Here is a 14106-nt window from a genome sequence, read left to right as displayed (position 1 = left end):
CAGCTCTTGCCTCATTTCTCGAAAGTTATGCTGATAAAACTCATAGGTCATAAGTTACAACTTGTGAGCCCCTAAGGTATTTCTCCTATGTTAGGCCTATAAGAACAATGTATCACCATTAGCTCGTGGCACAGCTCCTTAAAGTTAGTCTCATAAAACCAATGTATAGCAGCCAATTTGCCTCGGAATCCCCGGCACTTAGTAGCTGCGCGTGGCTAACTTCTAGCACGTTAGCCCTTGGGGGAGAAGTAGTGATAGGATAATCGAAAACGAATCGCTTTTCGATTATTTCATTTTAATCGATTATTCGATTATTCATTCGAATGAATGAGGCAATCGACTAGTGAATATTTTTGACATTCTATTATTTTTCGATTCTGTTATTATCCATCCGAATCTTCATTAGAATCAATCAATGCAATCGAATTGTGATTTTCTCACGCGAATTTGTTTTCGATTATTCACTCGGAACTGCATTTGAATGAATGAGGCAGTTGAGTAGTGAATGCTTTCGAAATATTTGAATGAAGAGTGATGTTATTAAGACAGTTAATTCACTCATTTAGTTTCAACAATTGGAGATACGTTTGGAAAAGGGCGTATTTCTGTATTCATAACGCATCCGAATATTCTATGCGATACAACTGAATAATATTAGAAACACATTCGATTATTTTATTCGGTTATTTAAATAATCAGATGGAGGTTATTCGATTATCCCATCACCAGGTAGAAGCCCCCTTTTCTATCTACGGCCTACACTCCCGGTGCTCTATATTAAGAAGAGGTACGACGCTTAAAGGAACGAACGATCAAAAGGAGGGGCTACGAAACATAGAAAATTGCTAATACCGTCGGAATTGGAGGAAAACAAGAGTTCTGAGTTGGATAGGAAATAGGGAACCTGGTAAAGAAAATAGAATCAGTGCCGGACTCAGCTGATGTCCTGTGCTTTCCTCTCCACGCTGAGGTGAGACCGTATACTCCTGCTTGAAGGAGCTCAACTAGTAAAACTTCACCGGCTTTTGGACGCGGCAAGCGACCGTTCGTGTTTGTAGTCAACAACCTATTAACCTGAAAATGGAAAGAAATATGAATATTGTAGAGTGGAAATGTGTCCAAGGTGATGAAGTTCAGTTGCACGATGCTCAGTAATATTACAGAACAATAGTTCCCGCCATGAGTGTTCCAAAAATTGTAATAATTATGATTAGATTTTGTTTCTTCTGAGAAGTTTTATTTTTTATCTTCCCCTCCTTCAAATTTCCGCATGCCTATACCTGGTTCAGTTTTTCGGCTGGATGTCTTCCCGGACGCCAGCCCGCTGTGGAGGTATACATTCATTATTGTGTGTTTCTGTGGTGGTCCGGAGTGTGATGTGTTGTATGTAAATGAAGATGTGTGTTAGTCGAACACAAATACCCAGTCCCCGAACTAGAGGAATTCAGCAAATCTCTGCATGGGCCTGTATCGAACCCGGGGCTTTCTGAACCAAAGATGACAAGGCTGACTATTTAGCCAAGGATTTTGATGATGATGATGATGATGATAATAATAATAATAATAATAATAATAATAATAATAATAATAATAATAATAATAATAATCAGTAATTCGTCGTACAGTACTGAAGTACAAGGGCATAGTAGTGACATTTGTGGATTTTAAAACGTCTTTGATTCTTTTAACAGAGAAACCTTAAAATAATACTAGAATTTGAAGTGAAATCTAAATTAGCGAAAATAATAGGAAACACAGATATAGCTTCAAAATGGGCGAAATATCAAAACCTATCTAAATATATACAGGTGTATGGCAAGGTAATGGCTTATCGCCAATTTTGTTCAACTGTATTTTAGAGAAAATTGTATAATGTGGAATGCAACATTAAAAGATCATAACATTTCTCCAATAACTCAAAGCTGTTAGAGATAATTGCTTGGCATTTTCAGAAGATGTTGCTATACTTTCAGGAAGCCTGACAGATTCAACAACACAAATCAACCTCTTCGAAGAAAGGCAACAAAACAGGTATGAAAATCTCTGTAGAAAAAAGCAAATTTATTACAAAACATAAAAAACGCTCCAAACTATTTCTCAACGCATATTGGTGGAATTGAGAAAGTAAGGAAATTCAAATGCCTGAGAGAAAGAAATAATTCAAGAAAATGGTTTGGAACAATCAGCAGTAGAAGAAAGGTTACATAATGAGGAAAGAGTGTGTAGCATCACTAAGAATTTTTACAAAAAATTTAAAATAAGGCACTACAATACACTGGTGAAACCAGAATGTCTTAACGCAAGTTAATGTCTAGTTTTGAAATACAGTTTTCATAAACTGGGAGTACTAGGAAGAAGAACCATGAGAAAAATGAAAGACCAATGAACAGAACAATGGAAATAAAGAAGTAATAAGGAAATATACCAGAACATAGAAAATATAACATATTAAGAAAATGGGAGATTGCTGTTTTTGGACATATCTGTTGAATGGATCATAACGGAGTGACAAAACTGAAATCCAAGTACCTTTGGGTGAAAGAGTCAAGAACGAGCTGGATGCAAGAGGTCAAGAAAAATTCAGCGGGAAATAAAACAAATGAATAGAAAACTATAGGAAGAACATTTTAAATATGGAAAGATTCCAAGGAAAATTAATGAAAAGCAAACCCAGTCGAAAGTGGTCTGAGGAGAGAAGAATAATGCATAGTGCAAAAATGAAGGAATACTGGAAAGAACGGAAGAGGAAACAACAAGGAACGATGAATTGAAACTTACATGTGGTCCGTAGCAGGCCTCATCGTAAATAATAATAATAATAATAATAATAATAATAATAATAATAATAATAATAATAATAATAATAATAATAATCCGACTCATTGGCTGAATGGTCAACGTCTAGTACTTCCGTTCAAAGGGTAACAGATTCGATTCCCGACCGGGTCGGGAATTTCAATCGTTTCTGATAAATTATTCTGGCTCGGGGTCTGGGTATTTGTGTTTTTCCCAACATTTTCCTCTTCATATTCAGACAACACGCCACGCTACCAACCACCACAGAAACACGCAATAATGATTACATCCCTCCATACAGGGTAGGCGTCAGGAAGGGCATCCGGTCGTAAAACGGGGCCAAATCCGCATATGCGACGCAGTTCGGACCCCAGATACCACAGATCATGAAAACGGTAGAATAATAAGTAGAAGAAGAGTTAATAATAATAATAATAATAATAATAATAATAATAATAATAATAATAATAATAATAATAATAATAATAATAATAATGTATTTTATATGACTAGAGAAAGGCGAATGTAATTCGAGATCAGCACTGAATAACTCGTATACTGGGGACTAAAAGCTTTGTGGGGGGCGGTCTATTCCTCACTTCAAGACATCATCTATACTGATCGGAATAAGATCAACTGGCCTCAGATCCGAATCATATATTTTAAATTATGTAAACATTAATATCTCAAATTCTTCTGGTAATTTTAAAATGTGTGTGTAATTTTTAATTTCACTAATAATTTCTTTAGAATTATTTAAACCGAACACTTTGGCCGTGCGTTCAGGGTCGCGCAGCTGTGAGCTTGTATTCGAGTGATAATGGATTCGAACCCCACTGTCAGCAGCCTTGAATATGGTTTTCCGTGGTTTTACATTTTCATACGTGGCAAATGCTGTGGCTCTACCTTAATTAAGGTCACAGCCGCTTCCTTCCCATTCCTAGCCCTTTCCTTCCCATCGTTGCCATAAGACATATACGTGTCTGTGCGACGTAAAACAAATCCTAAAAAAAACACCTGGTCTAATTTCGCAAATATTTAGAGTTCTTTACAAAATATTTCTTTTTAAACATGAATAGTCACTGTATTATATATTATTTCTCTTCGTTGGAATTAGTAGCTCAGACGGCTGAGGCGCTGGCCTTCTGACACCAACATCTCAGGTTCGATCCTGGCTCAGTCCGGTGGTGTATGAAGGTGCTTAAATACGTCAGTCTATTGTAGACAGATTTACTGGCATATTTAAAAAAATCTGCGGGACAAAATTTCGGCACCTCGGAGTCTCCGAAAACCTTCAAAATTAGTTAGTGGGGTGTAAAACTAATAACATTATCTTTGCCTTCGGGCAGCCTCCAGGTGAAAGATTTAAACATTTAAAAAGCACAGTTTATGGAGAAAGTGAGTTTCCAGAATTTTATCCCACAAGATTTCTTTTACTAGTCTATGAATCTACCGACACAAGGCTGTGTATTTGAACACCTTCAAATACCCACCGCACTGACCTAGGATCGAACCCACTAACTTTAATTGGTCGGGCTGAGTGGCTCAGACGGTTGAGGCACTGGCCTTCTGACCCCAACTTGGCACGTTCAATCCTGGCTCAGTCCGGTGGTAATTGAAGGTGCTGAAGTGTGTCAGCCTCGTGTCGGCAGATTTACTGGCACCTAAAAGAACTCCTTCGGAAGAACAAAATTCCGGAACTTCAGCTTCTCTAAAAACCGTAAAAGTAGTTAGTGGGACGTAAAGCCAAAAACATTATTATTATTATTATTATTATTATTATTATTATTATTATTATTATTATTATTATTATTATTATTATTATTATTATTATTATTATTATTATTAACTGACTTGAATTCTAAGGCCAGCGTTCTACTCCCCAGAACTACAGATTAAAGAATGCGCCAATAAACAAGCGCTTTACAAACCCAGTATTAAATTAATTAACAGCGCATGCGTTTTTTTGTTACCAGTCAGGGCGAAGAAATTCTGAACCCCTCTCCTGCTGTTGAAGTTACCGGCTACTGTCCACACTTTTACTTTCAGACTTGCAGAGTCATCGGAACTAAAATGTGGAGGGTTACCTTACCAGTTTGTGATCTGGTAAGGCCTGCCAACAGTACGAAGCTAAAAGTTCCTCCCCGGGGCGGGGAATATGAATGTCTCCTTGACCTAGATCGTAGCCTCTCAAATAAGCTGGGCGCGAGCTCTTACGAAGCAGATGCCGTGCGCCTTCTCAACTGGTAGGACAGCAGAAAACCACGGAAAGTCTTCTCAGTAAGTACTCAAGGTCAAGTAAAGCTCATCACGTGAGAGAAACACGTCCACTCAGTAAGTTACTTAACACACCTTTCACTTTGTCGCTCATGTTATGTTATTTCATACTCAGTTACGGTGAAGATCTTTATTACCGTGTGAATTACGATTACCGGCCTAGACTAGCAGAAGAGAGTCAGACTAGCCATAACCTATTCAAGAGAGCACATCTTGCCACCGATTCAAAGAATCAAATTTCAGTGTGGGATCGTAAGCCTATATATTTAATTAAAATTGATGTAATATAAATGCTACTATACTACAATCTTATATAACTGAATGAGGTACAAAATAATACATTAAATCTACAAGTTGTAAGAACAGCCATATACTTCTAGCGTATAATTAGAAAGATTTTGTGGCCTACCAGACGTTCGTGAAATGTTCTTTTTTGCTTGATACAAGTGTCCTTAAAATATTTAAAATCTTTACCTCTAAGCATAATTCTTAATTTGAACTTGTTTAACATTACGAGGCAGAAAAGTTGTTCGCAAATATACGTGCTGAAAGTATCTTACAAAGAACTATGTGCTATCTACTGCAGATCCTCTTCATTCAAGGTGTGAACATATTCGTATTACCCCAATCAATTATTTGAACAGAGCGTTGTTCTGTATTAGATTAATTAATTACCAAAACTGCCTCTATTTTGCGATTTTATTTATTTATTTATTTATTTATTTATTTATTTATTTATTTATTTATTTATTTATTTATTTATTTATTTATTTATTTATTTATTTATTTATATTTTGTTCCTTCAGTCCCGTAGGTATGTACTTAATAAATTAGGAACAAACTTAATAAAAGCCTGATATTTTGTCGCGAGCCAGTTAGAATGATAGCATGGGCCGTATATTTGACACCACTGCTAGCTCTTCAGGTTTCTCTTAAGATGAAAGATAGAATAAATATTTCTAAAATTATGTATATTTAATCTTACAAAAATGTTTAATTCTCTCCTAGATAACAAATAGTTTTTTGAGAATAGAATCTAAACATATTAATTAGGTTTGCATCATGTTTCTTCACTCGTGTTAAGAGGAGTGAGGTCACCTTTAAGGTTCATAAATGTATTGTTATCCTACCAGAACATGTATTACTTTGAATCTTGTAAAAATTAATTATTTCCACTGTTTGGAAATATTTATGTTTGTAAACGTCCGTGTGATTTTGCGTAACTTTAATGTTGCACATAGTTTTCATCATAACTCGAAGACTTTAAGATATTTGCATATTTTTCATGGCAGTGGTCTTTATTTACACGAAAAACAAGTTGCAGGTTTTTCTTTGACAAAGGTAATTTACGTATGTTAAGATTTAGTAGTGCAAACAATTAAAAAAAAGAAACTGATACGAACGATACCGATTAAGAGAAACATTTTCTGAAGAAATATCTTATCGAGTCTAAATAAGTTGTAAGTAAACATTAAAATAATTTCAACAAAAGAATCATTCAAATATTCAATGAAATACATTGTTTATAGTAAACATATAATTTTATAACTTTTAAGTGTAATGCATTTTTATCTTCCAAGGAACGATTTTTTTACAAACCTTGAAATATCTCCAGAAATGTTCGTTCTATCCAAAAACTGTACTTAGCAAAATTTGTAAAATATTCAGTTTGCAAACGTTTATGTTTGATACGTTTTACCGTACGAGATACAATATCCAAAGCGTATTCTGCTACTCTGTGCAGGCATTTCTAGATAAAGCCATTTAGGCTGCCTGAGCGTCAATTTTTACATTTTATATTACTCCACCAGACAGCAGACAAACCAGAATTTTGTTGGGAAACTTATATAGGTGATATTTTTTAAATTTTGTCGGTAAACACCAAATTTGTCACCAGTGATCTTTTTCATGCTGAAATTGCAGGATATTGAGTTTTTCTTGAATTTCCTCTGCCTGCTGAGGTTCAACCGGTGATCCTAGGATCAAGACACTGGCATTCTACCTCAGATTAACAGGAAAAGCTTAAATAAGAAATGATGAATCCGAGAGATGTAAAAATTGAAAAAGAAAGAAAATCTCCTTAACAAATACAGAGTGGTCCAAAAATTAAATTACCTCCTATTTATTTTTATTTTGTATGAATAAGAAAAAAGTAACGTTTGATTTATGTCCGCGTTTTGGCCTATGTTCTGTAGCACTATCGCCTGAGATTTTCCTTAATGAAACCCCACAAAGTTTTGTCTGGACTGGTCAAGTCTGGGCTCTTTGGTCGGCAGATTAGTGGAGAACACGTTAGCTCCGATCCGCGCCCAATCCACCTGTCTGGTAACAATTCATTGCGGTATTCTCTAACATTAATAGCAAAATGAACAGGATCTCCGTCTATTTGCAGGATTCTGGTATCTACTATTTCAGTTTCAGTGAGACAGAGACATTTTCATAGCACCTATTGATATGGGTACCCGTTAGCAGGGCTATTAAAACATATAATCCAAAACTGTGGTTCGCAATCGTTCAGAATCAGTTCATAACGTATGATGGATTCGTCTCCAATACCTGTGAGAAATAGGGATTTTCCTTAGCCCAAAATTCAACGTAGCAATTTATTGAACTTCGGTAAATTACGCGCGCATCTGTGCCATTCAAAATCAGACACCAACCTTCACAAAATCGCAGTAATTTTACCAACCCTAATTTTTGCTATTTGCTTTACGTCGCACCGACACAGATAGGTCTTATGGCGACGATGGTACATGGAAGGGCTGGGTGTGGGAAGGAGGCGGCCGTGGCCTTAATTAAGTACACCCCCAGCATTTGCCTGGTGTGAAAATGGGAAACGACGGAAAGCCAGCTTCAGGGCTGCCGACAGTGGGGTTCGAACGTACTATCTCCCGAATACTGGATACTGGCCGCACTTAAGCGACTGCAGCTATCGAGTTCGGTCCAACCCTAATTAGATTCAATGTTTTAGTTCAAAAATGTTGAGATTAATAGGCGTGATTTGAGGTTCTCTCGTAGGACTCTCGAAAAATAATTTACATCATCGGGTGTCTCAAGCTGTAGAATATCTACTAACATCAAGATCTCACTACGGGTGTTGTGGCCATTTATGTGACAAATTACAGTAACAGTGATCATCTTATCAGAAGGAGGCCTTACCAGTGGAGTATTTTTTCTTTTTCTTTTTTTTACAATTGGCTTAACGTCGCAACCGACACAAATAGGTCTTATAGCGACGATGGTACATGGAAGGGCCTAGGAGTGGGAAGGAAGCGGCCGTCGCCTTAATTAAAGTACAGCCTGGTGTGAAAATGGAAACCACGGAAAACCATTTTCAGGGCTGTCGACAGTGGGATTCGAACCCACTATCTCCCGGGTGCGAGCTCACAGTTTTGCGCTCCTAACCGCACGGCCAACTCGCCCGGTGAGTATTATTTTAAGGCTTCCTCTAGTGAGATACTGTTCGAATATATCTTCATTGAAATTAGATTCCTGAAATAGGTTAAAAGAGGTAGAGAGCTTTAAGGAAGTAGAGAATGTAGAGTTCATTGGCTTTGAGAACTGAAAGGAGGTTTGTTTAGAAAGAGTGTTTGTAATGAAATGGAGAGTACAAATACAAAAAACTAGTTTGTCAAGTCTAGAAGATGTACAATAAAAACATAAACGAACAGGAAGAACGGCTCGTGTTGCCACTTTGTGCGTTAATTCACATATGACTGCAATATTCAGCAGGAAATTGGACCTGAATACTTCGAAGACATTCCGATTTTTTAATTATTTATTATTATTTCATTTAACAATTACACACGTATACATTGGTGTATACAAAAATCTTTAACCAGTAACAGAGGAAAGACACTGGCATATAGATGTTCAGAAGAAGAGATAGAATGATAATGATAATGTTTAGTTATTTTCTGAGGAAAGTTTAGGTGGTAAAAACGGCATGGCTAGACCAAGGTATGAATATAATTAACAGATTAGAACAGAAGTAGGATATAGTAGTTACGTAGAAATGAAAAGGTTATTAAAGGGTAGAGTGGCATGGAGGGCTGCATCAAATCAGCCTATGGACTGCTGACTCAAACAACAACAGCAACAACAACAAGAACAACATGCTTTTCTGGCTGGGGTTCGATCTGGAATTAACGTCGTCAGTTTCCCGACACCATTGTAACCATAGTAACCACTGTTCCTCTTATGTACACTCGGTCAGTAGCGCCATCTTTTCACTGTGCGCTTTCTTCCTGTAACTTGGAGCTTGAGAAAAGTTCGTATCAAGTGAACCCCGTTCTGCTCCTCAGTTAAGACTTAAAATCCTTGAACTAACTGGGAAACGAGTCTAGGATCCTTGAATGAGAAAGAGGCATACTGCCTCTGCACCACAGGGCTGGTTAATAATAATAATAATAATAATAATAATAATAATTAGATTAGTATTACGAGGTCTAGAATGTCTTCCATTTTCTCACATTTCATGAGCCAGTCTTCTTTGCATACACTCATTTTCCTTTTGATGAATTGCAACTCTCGTGTAGATATTCAGAGGCTACTAAAAGGGGAACAATCATTGAATCTGTACTCGCTCCCTCGTTTTTTCTAAGCCCAAAAATATATCCATGCTTATGTGCTTTTACGCGTAGCGGAGAAAATTTTTTATTATTGAAGTGCTTTATGAAAGAACCTACTGAAATAAAACCGGTTCGATTCCCCTGTCCACGCCACTCTCTCACTGTTGCACCGAGTTACAGTAATTCACCGGAATGACGCAATGAGTGTGGAGTCCAGCAGGAGTGGTATGGATTGGCTCACCACAGAAAGGTCAGTAGCTGTTGAGTAACAGCGAAAGTAACATATGATCATATATCTCCCACCTGTCCTCTTCTCTGATTATTGTACTTAATATTTGACGTCCTGTAGTGACTATACCGGTCCTCAGACAAGCTAGTTGGCCTCCAAAATATCACAAAATTACTCTGTCCTTGACTTACAAAGGGTTGCCACTGAACTAGGGTCTTGGAATTCAGTAATTGGCTTCATAACCAGCAGGACCAGCAGGTGAATTTAGCAGACATTGGCGCACGCTTTCTTTGCCGGTAAAACACGTACACAGTCAGATATGTCGCACAAAAACAAAATCAAAAAATTTGTAATATACCGAAGGATGGAATAGAATGAACTAGTACTTTTTACTTTCTTAGTCTGCTTACCGTCCAGGGTTAGCTTTAATGTTGAAAATATTTCTTAGCAGAAGAAGTAGGTGTCCCCATACTTTTTTTGCTAGTGGGTTTACGTCGCACCGACACATATAAGCCTTATGGCAACGCTAGGATAGGAAAGGCTAGGAGTTGGAAGGAAGCGGCCGTGACCTTCATTAAGGTACAGCCCCTGCATTTGCCTGGTGTGAAAATGGAAAACCACGGAAAACCATCTTCAGGGCTGCCGACAGTGGGGTTCGAACCCACTATCTCCCGGATGCAAGATCACAGCCGCGCGCCCCATACTACGAAAAAACGTAAAATTAAACAATTTTCTCAATAGTGACGAAACTTGTAGTGCTAAAGGGCCCGGAAATATTTCAAATTTTGAGTCTTGGCTAGCTCTGATAAGCTAAAAACAAATTTCGAAAACCTCTTCCCGCCTAAATGCAGTTTCGAAAAAACACCTAAATCCGCTTGTTTCTTTTCTTGTTTTCTTTTTTATTCAAATCGTAGCCAAACTAATTTATTTACATAATACTTCCTGTAAGGAACCCTCAGGTGTGTTTTTTGATTTCTTCAAAAATGTCCGCATCGAATGTAGTTTTTTTTAATTTCGTGTGGCTATTTCTAGCCGAATATAGCCCTTCTAAGGCAGACCCTCCGATGAGGTTGGGCGGCATCTGCCATTCGTAAGTAACTGCGTGTTATTGTGGTGGAGGATAGTGTTATGTGTGGTGTGTGAGTTGCAGGGATGTTGGGGACATCACAAAAATCCAGCCCCCGGGACATTGGAATTAACCAATGAAGGTTAAAATCCCTGACCCGGTCGGGAATCGAACCCGGCACCCTATGAACCGAAGGCCAGTACGCTGACCATTCAGCCAACGAGTCGGACATTGAATGTAGTTAAAAGGGCTTAAGTGAAAATCTCCATTGACTCACATTAGCGCTCGTAGTGATATAAAAGGGCAAAGTGCTAATTAATAGGCCGGATAACGATGATTAAGAAAAGGATTGTAAATTTTAGGAATAAATAATAGTGCATTATGCAACAAGCCTATAATGGCAATAATTAAGACGAGAGTATGTTTATAAAATGAGCAAAGCGAGTTTGATAATTTCCATACGAGTGTCTTAATTACAATTATAGGCGAGTTGCATATGACTGTTTATGATCGGCGATCATTATAACTCTATTTTTAAAATATTAATACATTTCTGTCGAGATGTCACTTGACAGTTCAGTTTACTGAACAGAGCACATGTGCTGGGTTATTCATTTTCCGTGAGTGGATCAGAGACCTTGACATGTCGTACGTTTTCAAAGCTTTGATGGAAGGTATTCATAACCTAGCTTTACTTCAAATATAAATTGTTTATTGTACAGTTGGTGAAGTGCATTTGCGGGAATGTGCCGTGTGGTCGTGGAATATTGGAAGGTTCAATGATGTTAATATGTGTGTCCAGCATGTTTAATTTTGTTATCCTTATCTAACTGGTCAAACAGTTGTATCATAATAAAAATCTGAACTGTGATTGGTTGAGAACCTGTATCATAAAGAAAATTGAACTATAATCAGCCTAGTTAAAATTCAGTTTCCTGGCATATAATATTTATATTTCGGCATCGTCGAGCATAAAGAATATTTCTCACACATTATTTTTTATTTGCCTAAAATTCATAGCTCATATTCCTAGGATGTTTTCAACATTGAGTTGCTTGTCTGATGGGCTAGAACTGCGGATATTTCTCTTGGCTCATCGAGGGCCCATCCCTACAACCTCAAGGACAGTATCCTGGAGAGTGAGACTTTTGGCCTGGGGGATACAACTGGACAGGAGGACCAGTACCTCGCCCAGGTTGCCACACCTGACATGCTGAACAGGGACCTTGTGGGGCGTGGGAAGTTTGGAACGGATAGACAGTGAAGAGAGAAGGAAGCGGCCGTAGCCTTAAGTTACGTACCATTCCGACATTTGCCTAGAGGAGAAGTGAGAAACCACGGAAAAACACTTCGAGGATGGCTGATTTAATAATTATTATGACTAGGCCCAATTGCCTTCTTTACGTAGTTTTATTAGAACTCGTCTCTGATTCATTGAACTCCGCTTGACAGTAATGTAAACACCATTGATAGTCAGAGAGAGATTATGAATAAGCGAACACAAAACCTAACCTTGTTTGAATTGTTCCTCCTCCTCCTCATTGCCACACCATGGTTCCGTACTCATCTACAACGAAAATGACATCTCTGCATTTTCAGCTCAAGTAATCTGCGCCATCACCATGTTGGCTAATGTATAGGTTAATCCATAACTCCGGGCTCAGTGGCTCAAACGGTTAAGGAGCTAGCTTTCTGAGCCCAAGCTGGCAGGTCATATCATGTCGCAGTCTGGTGGTATTTTAAGGTGCTCAAATGCATGAACCCCGTGTCGATAGATACACCGGTACAATTTCCGCGGTACAGAATACCGACACCTCGCCTTAACCATAAAAGAACATAGAGGGATGTAAACACAATGACATTATTATTACAGATAAAAATCAAATGTCTCACAGTTTGGAAGCTCCATTTCTCAGGCGGCAGCGCGCCGGTCTCTCACCATGGTTCCGTTGTTCAAATCCCGGTCAATCCATGTAAGATTTGTGCTGGACAAAGCGGAGGCGGAAAAGGTTTTTCTCGGGGTATTACAGTTTTTCGTGTTATCTTTCATTCTAGCAACACTCTGCAATATTATTTCATTTCATCTGTCAGTCATTAATCATTGCCCCAGAGGAATGTGAAGGCTTCGGCAGCCGGCAAAATTCCTATCCTGGCCACGAGATGGGGTCTTCAGTTATTCCATTCCTGACCCGGTCGAATGACTGGAAACAGACTGTGGATTTTCATATTACAGTACATAATTAGGTTCGTACCACCTCCATTAATCCAGGATCCCGACCGGGCGAGTTGGCCGTGCGATTAGGGGCGCGAAGCCGTGCGTTTGCATCCGGGAGATAGCGGGTTCGAGTCCCACTGTCGGTAGCCCTAAAATGGTTTTCCGTGGTTTCCCACTTTCACACAGGCAAATGCTGGGGCTGTGGCTTAATTAAGGCCAAGGCCGCTTCCTTCCCAAACCTAGGCCTTTCCTATCCCATAGTCGCCATAAGACCTATCTGTGTCGGTGAGACGTTAAATCAATTGTAAAAAAGTCCAGGATCCAAGGACGAGGTTCGCGAATATGGTAGTGGACAGTTCACTGCTTCAAATAAAATCGATTTTCTTGTTTCTTACCACGAGATGCTCTATCAAGCTGTACTTGTTATTTCAGAAAATGTGACGAAAATACACTACCTTTCTGCATTTGGTGATGGTTAAGATTTCGCATGATCCTGGCATGACGGAGGACCTCCTTATAGGTGGAATACTCAACATTTTGTGATACATCTCAAAGGCCTGTAGTCGGAAGATTATAATGCCCATCCGTGGACAAGCACTCGTTACGCATAACGAAAGATTAGAATGCAAATTTACTGAAGCTTATAACAAGTATAGTCTAGCCCGCACAACAGTCCTCTTAATAGCTCCTAGAAATTATGTTACCCTTCGCTACATTACGGAAGAACGGGTGAGACGACACTTCCTACTAGCCAAATTAGTTTATACTAGCTGTAGCACCCGTTGTTGACGTGACACCCATGTAGCGTATGGCATGTGCTATTCAGGCATACTGTTTTACTCGCAACAGTAGTCCCATCTATCGGAGATGAGTGGCAGCAGAAGAGACAAATCACACCACAACAATGGTCAATGAAATGGTATTATTATTATTATTATCAGTTTTGTGAACT

At 38.5% G+C, this 14106-nt stretch overlaps 1 protein-coding gene across 1 annotated transcript in view; it reads left to right on the top strand.

Annotated features, from left to right (window-relative positions):
• The first annotated feature begins 5025 nt into the window (after positions 1–5025).
• Positions 5026–14106, top strand: part of LOC136887050 (uncharacterized) — an 85814-nt gene continuing 76733 nt past the window's right edge. The window contains exon 1 of the mRNA XM_067159761.2: positions 5026–5076. The gene's annotated coding sequence lies outside the window, so the exon portion shown is untranslated. The remainder of the gene's footprint in view (positions 5077–14106) is intronic.

This window comes from Anabrus simplex, chromosome 1 (assembly GCF_040414725.1).
Source record: "Anabrus simplex isolate iqAnaSimp1 chromosome 1, ASM4041472v1, whole genome shotgun sequence".
In the NCBI taxonomy this organism is placed as follows: domain Eukaryota; kingdom Metazoa; phylum Arthropoda; class Insecta; order Orthoptera; family Tettigoniidae; genus Anabrus; species Anabrus simplex.
This window is presented reverse-complemented; position numbering and strand designations above follow the sequence as displayed.